The 14,066-nt window shown below is 52.5% G+C and overlaps 1 long non-coding RNA gene across 1 annotated transcript; it reads right to left on the bottom strand.

Annotated features, from left to right (window-relative positions):
• Positions 1-3,392: 3,392 nt before the first annotated feature.
• LOC133357170 (uncharacterized) lies at positions 3,393-13,857 on the bottom strand. The gene is made up of 3 exons (XR_009756933.1): positions 13,679-13,857; positions 6,483-6,577; positions 3,393-3,456 (listed from the first exon to the last, which is right to left on the bottom strand). It is a non-coding gene; the product is annotated as an uncharacterized LOC133357170 (long non-coding RNA).
• Positions 13,858-14,066: the final 209 nt, after the last annotated feature.

Here is a 14,066-nt window from a genome sequence, read left to right as displayed (position 1 = left end):
TGACACATTTTTTACTGATTGGCCGTGTCGGGTGGTGGAGGGTTACGACACATTTATAAATAAACGCGATCTAAACCCAAAAATCGTTGATTATGAATAACATTGGTCGCGAAAGCCTACGTGTATATATTATTAGTCTGTTATATATTATTAGTCTGTTATATAGTATTAGTCTGTTATATAGTATTAGTCTGTTATATATTATTAGTCTGTTATATATTATTAGTCTGTTATATAGTATTAGTCTGTTATATAGTATAACAGACAGCTTTTGTTCGGCCGGATCGAGGGGGCTAAACAGGCGTGGTACGGGCTAGAGAAGAGATGGAGTGATGCGGTACAGGAGGACGGGGAGCTGAGTGGACTTGCCGATGACCGGTACCAGCGGTGTCAAGATCGGCCTCTGTGGAGGAGGAGGCTCGTGAAGGACGCTACTGGGCAGTTGGAGGCAGTCGCCCTCCAGCAACAACGGAGGGCGGAGGAGCGACGCTCACAACAACGAGCGAGGCGCCGGGTGGCTAAAACACAGAAAGTTGGCACAGTAGGGAGCACAGGTGGTGCATCTGCCAGTCATCTCAGTCAGTCGACCCATGGTACCTGCTGGGTCTGTCCCGTGAAATGCTGCCAGCGAGCCATCCACATTTCACGTGGCATCAAAGTGCACCTAGCCTGGCACAAGTGATGTGTCGAACGTCACCGCTGCTTCGTGGCGAATGGGGGCTGTTGTGTGTTAAGTGTTTAACGGGGTGTACAGTCGGAGTGTGCGTGCCTGTGTAAGCTGAATGGCAGCACGTGTGTGTGTGTGTGCGAGATGGAATGTGTGTGGGTGTGTTTACGTGTTGCATGTGTGTATGTGCGTGTGTGCAGAGCGGTGGCGCAGCGGTTAGCGCACTGCGCCGCTCGTCACCCAAAAACAGTGACAAGTATCTGACAAGGTCCTGGGCCTCCTCTAGGTCGACTCGGCCTTAAATTAGTACTTTGGGTGAAGACAAAGGTGGCCCATCGTGTTGTTGGCCTTCATAGGTGCTACTCGCTAACAGCACTTTCCCCAACAGTGATGTTCACCTTTGACGTACTTTGCACTCCTTTTCGTGCTGTTGGTATCGTTTGTTGTTAGTATTGTGTGTTGTTGGTATCGTGTGTTGTTGGTATCGTGTGTTGTTGGTATCATGTGTTGTTAGTATTGTTTGTTGTTGGTATTGCTTGTTGTTGGTATCGTGTGTTGTTAGTATTGTTTGTTGTTGGTATTGTTTGTTGTTGGTATTGTTTGTTGTTGGTATCGTGTGTTGTTGGTATTGTTTGTTGTTGGTATTGTTTGTTGTTGGTATTGTTTATTGTTGGTATCGTGTGTTGTTGGTATTGTTTGTTGTTGGTATTGTTTGTTGTTGGTATTGTTTGTTGTTGGTATTGTTTGTTGTTGCTACTTTTTAAACCACCCCCTACTGGACATCTGTGGAAAAAAACAGAGCTTTGTAGATCATCGGATTTCTCCTACAGGATAAATAGTGTGGTGATGCAGCAGGCTACACGGGGGATCTTTATCTGTGCTTTGTTTTGTGTGTGTTATGGCAATGCGCCTCGGTTTATCAGCGGAGCACTCGCTGAACCGGTTTGAGTGAATTTTCACTCCCCTCCAGGCACGTTCCAGCACAGGGACAACACGGAGACACGCGTCTCATACACACGGAAACACGAGTTTCACACACACACACACACGTTACACACACACACACGTTACACACACACACGTTGCACACACACAGAGACACATACACACACACACGTCACACACACACGCGTCTCATACACACGGAAACACGAGTTTCACACACACACGTCTCACACACACAGACACACACACACGTCCTGTACACACACACACACACGCGTCTCACACACACATACACACGGAAACACGAGTTTCACACACACACAGACACACACGTCCTATACACACACACACACGCGTCTCACACACACATACACACGCGTCTCACACACACATACACACGGAAACACGAGTTTCATACACACACACACGTTACACACACACAGACACACGGAAACATGAGTTTCACACACACACACACGTCACACACACAGACGTCACACACACAGACACACACACACACACGGAAACACGAGTTTCACACACACACGTCTCACACACACACAGACACACACACACGTCTCACACACACATACACACGTTGAGATACTTGGAGACACGTGGAGACACAGGGAGACACGTAGACAAACGTGTCCTACACACAACAACAACCTCCACTCGCCACTAAATAACGGTGACGTCACCACGGCGCTTGTGCCAGGCTATGTGCACTCGAACGCACGCTGGCAGGAGGTCACGGGACAGACCCAGGTGCCATGGGATGCCCCACATGTGCCCCCTACTGTGCCAATTTTCTGTGTTTTATCCGACCGGCGCTCCGCTCGTTGTTGTGAGCGTCACTCCTCCGCCCTCCGTTGTTGTTGGAGGGCGACTGCCTCCAACTGCCCAGTAGCAGCGTCCTTCACGAGCCTCCTCCACAGAGGCCGATCTTGACACCGCTGGTACCAGTCATCGGCAAGTCCACTCAGCTCCACGTCCTCTCATACCACATCACTCCATCTCTTCTCTAGCCCGTGCCGCACCCGTTTATCCCCCTCGATCCGACAAAAGCTGTTAAGGCATGCGGTGGCGGGGCATGCGGGCTACATGACCCAGCCAACGTAGCCTTGCCTGTAGGAGGCGCCCACTGATGGGAATGTGTCCAGATCTTTCGAGGATTTGTGAGCTTCTCACACAATCCTGCCTGGTGGTTAAACCCAGGATGGACCGTAGGCAGGCCAAGCTGAATGTTTCTAACTGGCGCAGATGTTCTATTAGATGGGTCCACGTTTCGCGGGCGTAGAGAAGGGAGGACATGACCGTCGCCGAGAATATCCAAAGCTTTGTGTGGAACAACGGAGCAGGTAGCCTCCACGTAGCGTTACGCAGCTGATGAAACGACAATGCCGCCTGACTTACTCGGAGTGAGACCTCTGCTGTCAAACCGAAGCAGGTCATTAGCACCGTGCCCAGCAGTGGAAACCTCTCACACGCGGAGGCAGACGCGTGCCTCCACTGCGAGCCGTGAGCACGTGGTGACATCCGAGTGCCGTCACAGCGGAAGAGTCACGGAGGAAGAGTCACGGAGGGAGTCACGGGAGAGCGCCGAGTGCTTTATTCATCTGGGGAGTGTTTACACTGGGCAGAGAATCCCATTAGCCTCACCACTCACCCCTCTGTTCCCCCACCCCTCTAACCCCTCACCCCTCTGACCCCTCACCCCTCTGTCTCCTCACCCCTCTGACCCCTCACCCCTCTGACCCCTCACCCCTCTGACCCCCCACCCCCCTCTCCTCCGCGTCTTGGTCGAGCTCGGCCATCTCCTCCAGGTGTGCGGCCGTGATATCCTGCAGAGGGCATCAACATCACCATCAACATCACCATCAACATCACCACCAACATCAACATCACCATCACCACCAACATCACCATCAACATCACCACCAACATAACCACCAACATCAACATCACCACCAACATCAACATGACCATCAACATCACCATCAACATCACCATCAACATCACCACCAACATCACCATCACCACCAACATCAACATCACCATCAATATCACCATCAACATCACCACCAACATCACCACCAACATCAACATCACCATCAACATCACCACCAACATCAACATCAATATCACCACCAACATCAACATCACCATCACCAACATCACCATCACCACCAACATCAACATCACCATCAACATCACCATCAACATCACCACCAACATCACCACCAACATCAACATCACCATCAACATCACCACCAACATCACCACCAACATCAACATCACCATCAACATCACCACCAACATCAACATCAATATCACCATCAACATCACCACCAACATCACCACCAACATCACCATCAACATCACCATCAACATCACCACCAACATCACCACCAACATCAACATCAACATCACCACCAACATCACCACCAACATCAACATCACCATCAACATCACCATCAACATCACCACCAACATCAACATCTCCATCAACATCAACATCACCATCACCACCAACATCACCATCAACATCAATATCACTATCAACATCACCACCAACATCAATATCACCACCACAAACATCACTATCAACATCAATATCACCATCACCATCAACATCACCATCAACATCACCACCAACATCAACATCACCACCAACATCACCACCACAAACATCACTATCAACATCACCATCAACGTCACCATCAATATCGCCATCAACATCACCAACAACATCAACATCACTGTCAACATCACCACTAACATGACCATCAACATCACAATCAAATCACCATCAACATCACCAACATCACCATCAACATCGCCATCAACATCACCACCAACATCACTACCAATATCATCATCATCACAATGAACATTACCACTAACATCATACAGCATCACCATGAACATCACCAATAAGATCATACAAATCATTATCAACACTACCACCAACATCAATACCATCATTATCAACATCACCAGCATCATCAACATCACAAACACCATCAATGACCACTAACATCAACATCAGAACCACCATCAACATCAGCATCATCATCACATTACCACCATCAACATCAGAACCATCTTTACTTAAAACATTCGTGACTGCAGGAATTCATATTCTTTGGGTCTTTCGGGAAAGTCACGTAGATGGGTTCAAAGAAAATAACAAAAAACTACGACGTTTCGATCGCAACACAAGCGGTCGTCATCAGGAAAAGGGGGTTGGCTTCAAAAGGCAAACTGTTTTCAAGGTTAGAAATGGGCGTCGCCCAAATGTCAGCAGCCAATGTTAATGTAAGTGGTGGGCAGCGACCGTGGTGGGTTTTCCACCAATCAAAAGGCTGCCAGGTAAAAATTATCATGTTAATGCAAGATCGTACAGCAGCCTCCACGGCGAGCACGCTGAGGTGGCTATGTTCATGTGAGAGAGTAGCATGTTAATGTGAGAGATGAGCATGTTAATGTGAGAGAGTAGCATGTTAATGTGAGAGATGAGCATGTTAATGTGAGAGAGTAGCATGTTAATGTGAGAGATGAGCGTGTTAATGTGAGAGATTGGCATGTTAATGTGAGAGATGAGTGTGCTAATGTGAGAGTTTGGCATGTTAATGTGAGAAATGAGCATGTTAATGTGAGAGATGAGCGTGTTCATGGGAGAGATGAGCATGTTAATGTGAGAGATGATCGTGTTGATGTGAGAGATGAGCATGTTCATGGGAGAGATGAGCATGTTAATGTGAGAGATTGGCATGTTAATGTGAGAGATGAGCATGTTAATGTGAGAGATTAGCATGTTAATGTGAGAGATGAGCGTGTTAATGTGAGAGATGAGCGTGTTAATGTGAGAGAGGAGCGTGTTAATGTGAGAAATGAGCATGTTCATGGGAGAGATGAGTGTGTAAATGTGAGAGATTGGCATGTTAATGTGAGAGATTAGCATGTTAATGTGAAAGAGTAGCGTGTTAATGTGAGAGATTGGCATGTTAATGTGATAGATTAGCATGTTAATGTGAGAGATTGGCATGTTAATGTGAGAGATTAGCGTGTTAATGTGAGAGACTAGCATGTTCATGTGAGAGAGTAGCATGTTCATGGGAGAGATTGGCATGTTAATGTGAGAGAGTAGCGTGTTAATGTGAGAGATTGGCATGTTAATGTGAGAGAGTAGCATGTTCATGGGAGAGATTAGCATGTTAATGTGAGAGATTGGCATGTTCATGGGAGAGATTAGCATGTTAATGTGAGAGATTGGCATGTTAATGTGAGAGATTAGCATGTTCATGGCAGATCGCAGAGCAGCAACCTCGAGCTGGGCGCGCGAGGTGGCTGTGTTGGTGTGAGACATTTAACCTGTTAATGTAAAATCAGAGAGCCGAAAATTACAACTAACATCGGAAGGTGGTAGGATGGGAACATCACAGCCAGTTATGACTTCAACTGGTTAATAACGTCCTTCCAATGATTGCTCAGTTGGTACCCACCACCGCCACGGTCGCTGCCCACCACTCACATTAACATTGGCTGCTGACTTTTGGACCACGCTCATTTAAAACCTTTAAAACTGTTTGCCTTTAGAAGTTAACCCCCTTTTCCTGATGACAACCGCTTGTGTTGTGATCGAAACGTCGTAGTTTTTTTATATTTTCTTTGAACCTATCTACGTGACTTTACGGAAAGACCCAAAGAATATCAGGACCATCATCAAAATCATCGTCATCATCATAAACATTAACATCATCATCACCACCACCACCATGCCCACCACCACCAACATCCTCATGACCATCGACATCATCACCACCAAGTGAGCATCACGTGACTTCCACATGCACCTGCCTCTCACCTGCACGTGACGGTGCCACAGCTCGAGGTGTCGCCGTTGTGGGATCACGTGACCCTGCTCCAGTGCCCGGCGCAGCTCCTCCTGCACGTGCAGCACTGAGAGTGGGGGAGAAGCGGGGGGGGGGGGCAGCAGAGTGGATTACAGATGTCCAGTGGGGGGCACGGGCTCAGAACGTGACACCGACAAACAATACAAAAACACGACAGGACGATAGGAGTGCAGAGTATAGGGAAGGTACATAGATTACTTACAACAGACGCACAAATACAACTGTAATATGAGGATATATCCGGCTCACTGACGTATCACAACTCGTCATGGTGATTGGCTCTGCCGGTCCTGGTTTACAGCCAATGGGGGGAAGCCTGGGGGCATGGCCCTGAGGTAATAGAAAGGTGACAGCTATAAGGATTGGTTCTGCTGGCTTTGGCCTCAGCCAATATGGAGATGAGTCAGGGGCGTGGTCCCGGGAGCTGACGAGGGGAGCCTGGAAGATCCATGCAGGCTAACGAGGATTGGCGGAAACGTACCACGTGACCCGGGTATTAAATAGGGGTGGAGACGAACGACACGTGGTCAGAACGGGAACGAACGGAGGAGGGGGGCCATGCAGAAGCGGGGCTCCAAGTTGCCACGTGGCAGTGCGTCTCTCTCTCTCTATCTGTCCCTCTCACGCTGCCTATCAGCAGCGTGAAGTAACTGTAACATAAGTTGAATAAAAGACGGATTCCAGAAGTCGTCTCAACGAGCTTTATTACATTGGTGTCAGAAGTATCTTCTGAGACCATTTGGACGATCCTTCAAGATGTCCAAGCACCTCAGGAAGAAGAACCCACTGGACCCTCCGTCGGAGGAAGAAGTTGAGGCAAACGAGGACGAACTGCTGGGAGCTGCAGGTGCTCTGCCTCCGGCTGCTGCTCTCCTCGACGCCGCTCATCGCTGACAGGCTGGAGAAGCGACGGCCTCGACTGCGGACGAGGGATGGCGGCTACTGGCGGAGCAGATCGAGTCGCTCCGCGCCATTTTGCTGAATCTGGTGACGGTGGTCGCATCCTCAGTGGCCCTTGGTCGGCCGCGTGGGTTTCAGCCGAGTGCCGATGACCAGGATTTTCAGTGGGAATCGACGTCCGCCATTGCTCCTGCCGCGCGGGGAAAGGCCTCCATCTTGGGCGGGGCGGCTGCGATGGAGCCGCCGGACGCCATCTTGGGAGGGGCTGCTGCAAGGCGGCCGCCGGACGCCATCTTTGGCAGGGCTGTCGCCACGCGGCCGCCATTTTGACGGAGCCGCGAAGAACGCGGGAAGCGGGAATGGAGACGCTCGAGGCGTCGGACATTCACCGCGGACATCGCCTTCCTCAAATCAAGGAATTTATCGCCGGGGGCGATTGGAGTGCCTTCACGTGGCGCTTCGAGTCGGCCTTTAGATCCGTTCGATGGACGGAGGTGGAGGCACTGGAGGCGCTGCCCACGCTGCTGGATGATGTCTCCTTGGCGGTCTTCCGATCCATCCCAGGTGACCAAGAAGAAGACGCTTCGTGATGCTTTCACAGAAATGGCGGAGTTTTACGACCCGCCGACGGCGGCTACCAGAAAATGTATGTCACGTCGTCAAGGATCAGAGGAATCGCCCTTGGCCTACCGGGGGGCGCTGTTAGCTTTGGCCATGGCCGCCTACCCCGACTCGTCGGCTGATCTCCTGGATCCTCTCATCCGTTCCCGAGTGATGGAGCTGGCCCAGGAACTGAACATCTCGTTGCCGGTATGCGGCCACGACCGCTCACGTCGCGATGGGCGGCGCGCTGCTTGGACGCTAAGTTCAATCTGAAGCGCTGGGATCAGATGGCGGCATGGACGGGAAATCTCCAAATAGACGGTCCACCGTTGGGGTGATCTCCACGGCGGGTCATCCACTGCTCCGATGACTCCGGCGACGACGAGGTGATGGCTGCTGTTCCTCGCTGGGTCCCGAGATGCTGGCTGCGCGACCAGCGTGATGATACGAGTCGACCACGTGCAGGGCCCGGAACGAGCGACCGCCGGGCGACGACGGCCACGCGCTTCAAGTGTGGCCGACGGGGCCATTTCGCCCGGGATTGCCGCTGCCGACCTCTGCCTTCTCAGCTCCCGTCGGGTCGGCTTCCATCTCCTCCACCGGACGCGAATCCACGACACCCTCGGGCGAGTCGGCACAAATCGGATACCCGGCAAGTCTTGTCACATCACCCATCCACTCGCACACATGTTTGCGCTCCGGGCGGAAATTGTTGTACACCTGTGTCGATGCCACACTCTATGACACAATAGAAAAAATTGGCCCGTAGGGTGGTAGCTGCCGCGTCGGGCTCATCGACGGTACGAGGTACCATCGATGGGATCGATGTCCATATTTTGGTGGACACAGGCACGTCTGCCACCATAATTTTCGATGTCATTTTTCATCTCCTGTCTATTCCCACGTCACGGATCCGACCGGTTAATGATGCGTGTGTTGCTGCTAATGGGGGTAGCATGGGTATTTTCGGGCAAGTTGATGTGCGCATTGCTATCGGGAATATTACAGCGGAGGGACCAGTGTTGATTTCTCGCTCACTGGCCGTTCCATGCCTATTAGGCACCGATTTATTGCGCCGCAGGCCAGTTAAGATACTTGTCCACCAAGGTTGCTTAGAAATGCCAGGGAGCCGTAGGATGTCGTTCCTGCCTTCCCTGCTGGGCCGTTCGCCCCCGGGTAACGCAGTTTTAGCGATTGTTGCTGCCACGGTAGAGGTGCCGTCGGGCTCGCAAATGCTTTTTCCGCTGCATTACCGAAAGCCTTTGAATGCTGCGGATGGTGCGACGGGTGTGCTGTTATCCCCGTCGAATTCGGTGGCTAAATCTTTTTCCCTGGTAGCGGCTCAAACTATCGTTCGGCCGGGTCAGGCCCCGTTCATACAAGTGTTGAATGGGGACCCGAACCGGGTCGTCGTTCCGGCTGGATCGGTATTGGCTCACGCCACTATCGATTTCACCAGCTTTGAGGGTAAACCACCCACTAAAATAGCCGCTGATGGACCTCGATACGATCGTTCACAGGATCGATAGATCGCGGATTTGTGCGGGGAAAATAGTCTTTGCCGACCACGCAAAGGAGCGCTTTGCATTCATTGTTGTTAGAGTACTCTGACGTTTTCAGTAAAAACGATTTGGATCTCGGCCATACCTCACTCTTGTCGCACCATATTGACACCGGTGCGGCGGGACCGATTTGTATGCACCCGCATCGCATGAGCCCTGCTGAAAGGGAACACATGCGCGGCGCGGTGGACGATATGTTGGCGGCTGATATTATTTCGCCGTCCAGCAGTCCTTGGGGCATGCCGGTGGTACTGGTTAAGGAAAAAGATGGTGGGACGAGGTTTTGTGTAGATTTCCGCCGATTGAATAAGATATCCGTGGCAGACGCATACCCCTTGCCACGGATGGACGACTCATTGGACGCTTTGTCAGTGGCAAATTTTTTCTCCATCCTTCACCTGTCGTCTGGGTTTTGGCAGCTTCCCCTCGATGACGCGTCAAAACCAAAAACGGCGTTCCGCACGCCACAAGGCCTCTTTGAGTTTAACCGTTTACCTATGGGCTTGAATGCGGCACCGGCGACATTCCAACGCCTGATGGAACTGGTGCTGGCGGGGCTGCAGTGGGAAACATGCCTCATATATTTGGACATCATCGTATTCAGCCGCACGTTCGAGGAACACCTCCAATGCCTGGAGACTGTCTTTCAAAGGATGCGCTCGGCTGACCTAAAATTTAAACCAAAGAAATGCCACCTTTTGCAACGGTTTGTCTGATACTTGGGTCACATCGTCAGTTCGGACGGTGTGTCCACGGACCCTCAAAAAACGGAGTGTGTCCGAGAGTGGCCCACGCCCACTTCAATGGGCGACGTACGGCGGTTTATTCGGTTTGCATCCTACTATCGCCGTTTTGTTAAGAACTTCGCGACACTGGCTAAGCCACTGCATGTTCTGACGGGGAAAAATCTGAGATTTAAATGGGGCCCGGAAGAGGAGCGCTCTTTTCAATCTCTTCGGGATCACCTCGCCACGGCACCTACGCTCGACTACCCAGACTTTTCCCAGCCGTTCATCCTTGACACGGATGCTAGCGATATCGGCATAGGAGCCGTTTTGTCGCAACGGAAAGATGGAGTCGAGCGAGTGGTGGCATACGGCAGCAGGGTTCTGTCTCCTGCAAAAACGTGATATTGTGTGACGCGACGGGAACTGTAAGCAATCATATATTTTGTTCGCCAGTACCGGCCGTACCTGTATGGAAGGAAATTCCTCGTGCGCACTGACCATGCGGCCTTGCAATATTCGTTGAAATTGGACCAACCATCAGGGCAATTGGCTCGGTGGTTGGAATCGTTATAGGAATTTTCCTTTGATATCACGTACCGCAAGGGTACTCGCCATGCCAACGCGAACGCTCTCTCCAGGTTGCCACCCACTCCTCCCTGCGCCTGTCTGACGGGTACGCACCACTGTGCAGCGCTGCCTACCTCGCCCTGTCCGGTCATGGGGGCGATTTCGAACGATGAAGGCCAGGATGTACCCGTTGGCGCCGACGATACACTGCGTTTGCCGCACTCGGTGTGGCTACGTGAGCAGGAGGCCGATGCCTCTCTGGCTCCGCTGCGGAAACTGATCGGGAAACCGAGAGCTCATTTGGCGGGATGGAAATGGCAGATGTTCCGGGGCCAGGTGGGACTATTGATGTGTACTGATGGATTGTCTGACCGTTCATGCCTGGTCGGGCCGACATCCCTTCGCTATGACCTGCTCCGCGCTCTGCATGCTGACAAATTGATGCACCTCGGCATGCAGAAAACGTTGGCCGCGATGCAGCAGGATTTCTTTTGGCCCGGCATGATGGCAGATGTCACTGACTTTGTCCGGTCATGCCATAATTGTGCGAAGAGGAAACCACCTCGGCAACATTATGTTCCGCCACTACGTTCGATTGAGGTATCCCGTATCAATGAACTAGTTGCTCTGGACATCCTGGGCCCGTTTCCTCCATCGGCTAGGGGAAACAAATACCTTTTGGTTGGGGTCGAATATTTTTCTCGATGGCCTATGCCCTGGCCTCTGCCTGACCAAACGGACCGCGTCCATCACCGAGGCTTTCTTGAATGGTTACATCATGGATAAAGGAGCACCCGAAGGGCTGCTCATGGATCAGGGATGTAACTTCTCCTCCAAATTGCTCAAGGATGTATGCACTGCGCTGGGCACAAAAAAAATCCGCACTTCCCTTTACCATCCGCAAACGGATGAAATGGTGGAACGGTTTAACCGCACCCTTTCGGCCATGCTTTGTCACACGGTAAGTAAAAAACAAACCGATTGGGACTTGCACATACCGGGCGTCCTGGCGGCATACCGCATGGTTCCGCACGCGTCCACAGGATATTCGCCATTTTTCCTGATGTATGGCCGTGAGAATGTACCCCCGATTGATGAGGCAACTGGGTACGGCGGGTAAACAACCGTCCCCTTCCTTGCCTGATCACGTACGGGACTCTTTTAAACGGGTTACAGAGGCACGAGAGGCCGCCAGATGTGCGACGGCCCGTACGCAGGCAAGGAACGAGAGGTATGCGCGTCGATCGCGAACTGACATGCCCTGGTCGGTGGGCGATCTGGCATGGCTCCATTGCCCTCAGGTGCCAGTGGGAACGTCCCCTAAACTGCACAGGCCTTGGCGGGGGCCTGTGAGGCTGGTGCACATTCGGAACCCCCAGAGTGTTCGCATCCATTACGGCCAACGTCGTTGGTATGTCCATTCGTCACGACTCAAACCCTACGTTGACCCGCGTGCTGGCCCCTCATCTCCACTTGTTGACCTGCCGGGGTCTGGCGTGCCGAATGTGCCACTTGCCTCGCCCATTGATCCCCAGCGGGGCTGTGTTGTACCCCCCGCAGATGAACAGGTTTTGAGGGACGAGACCCCGGACGTCCCTCCTCCAACGGGACCTATCCCAGATACGACCGAAACCGAACATTCTTCTTCTTCTTCTCCACGGCAACCACCTCCTGCAGATCGGGCGGCGAGACGACCATGCGTGAAAAATGAAGAGGGTATGCGGTCGAAATCTCTTCCGTTTCGTTAGTACTGATGGCCTTGCGGTCTGTTATCCTTTTGTTACTGCGCTACAGGGGCGCCCTAATGTATGTCTGTTGTTTAATGTTTTGAATTCCTCGGCGCGTAGACGCCTACTCCCCCCCTTACCTTGTTAATGCGTCTCAGATGCCCTAATATTTATCTCAATTGGATTCGGCTTGTCACCCTTTTCCCAGCCGAGACGGCTGACTTTTTACACCGGGGGGGGGGGGGGGGGGGGTGATGTAATATGAGGATATTTCCGGCTCACTGACGTATCACAACTCGTCATGGTGATTGGCTCTGTCAATCCTGGTTTACAGCCAATGGGGGGAAGCCTGGGGGCATGGCCCTGACGTGATGGAAAGGTGACAGCTATAAGGATTGGTTCTGCTGGCTTTGGCCACAGCAAATGGGGAGATGAGTCAGGGGCGTGGTCCCGGGAGCTGACGAGGGAGCCTGGAAGATTCCATGCAGGCTAACGAGGATTGGCGGAAACGTACCACGTGACCCGGGTATTAAATAGGGGTGGAGACGAACGACACGTGGTCAGAACGGGAACGAACGGAGGAAGGGGGCCACGCGGGAGCGGGGCTCCGAGTTGCCACATGGCAGTGCGTCTCTCTCTATCTGTCCCTCTCACGCTGCCTATCAGCAGCGTGAAGTAACTGTAACATAAGTTGAATAACAGATGGATTCCAGAAGTTGTCTCAACGAGCTTTATTACACAACTAACACTGCTTTATCTGACCAGGTAAAGCCCACGAAGATAGTAACTTGTTTATCAGTACAGCATAACGGCATAGGAGAGAGTGCAGGAGGAGTGTGCAGAGAATGTGTAGGAGGAGGGTGCAGGAGTAGGGTGCAGGAGGAGGGTGCAGGAGGAGAGTGTAGGAGTAGGGTGCAGGAGGAGGGTGCAGGAGGAAAGTGTAGGAGGAGGGTGCAGGAGGAGTGTGTAGGAGGGGAGTGTGGAGGAGGAGGGTGCAGGAGAAGGGTGCAAGAGGAGTGTGTAGGAGGGGAGTGCAGGAGGAGGGTGCAGGGCCGCTCACGCCGGAAGCCGATTCTCCGCATGTGCAGAAGGAAGCGGTTCCGTGTCGCCCTCAGCTCCTGCTCCCAGCGCTCCTTCTCCTCCTCCAGCGCCCGCACCACGGCAAGCGATTCCTGCAGGAGGGACCCCGCGGGGCCCCCTCGCTCCCCCGCGGGGCCCCCTCGCTCCCCCACGGGGCCCCCGTCCGAGCCCGCGAGCCCACCTCTCGACTGCCCCCCGAGCCCCCCTCTCCACTGCCCCCCGAGCCCCCCTCTCGACTGGCCCGCGAGTCCCCGTGTCCGCTGCTCCCACTGGAAGAGGTCGTCCCGGGAGAGCGCGAAGTCGACGCGGAGACGAGAGGAGCCGCGAGCTCCAGGTACCAGGGACTCGAGTAGCGAGCCTGAGAACAC

Source organism: Lethenteron reissneri, chromosome 57 (genome assembly GCF_015708825.2).
Source record: "Lethenteron reissneri isolate LAM-NWPU_2019-01 chromosome 57, ASM1570882v1, whole genome shotgun sequence".
Taxonomy (NCBI): domain Eukaryota; kingdom Metazoa; phylum Chordata; class Hyperoartia; order Petromyzontiformes; family Petromyzontidae; genus Lethenteron; species Lethenteron reissneri.
Note: the sequence above shows the minus strand (reverse complement) of the source record. Positions and strands in the feature narration are given on the sequence as shown.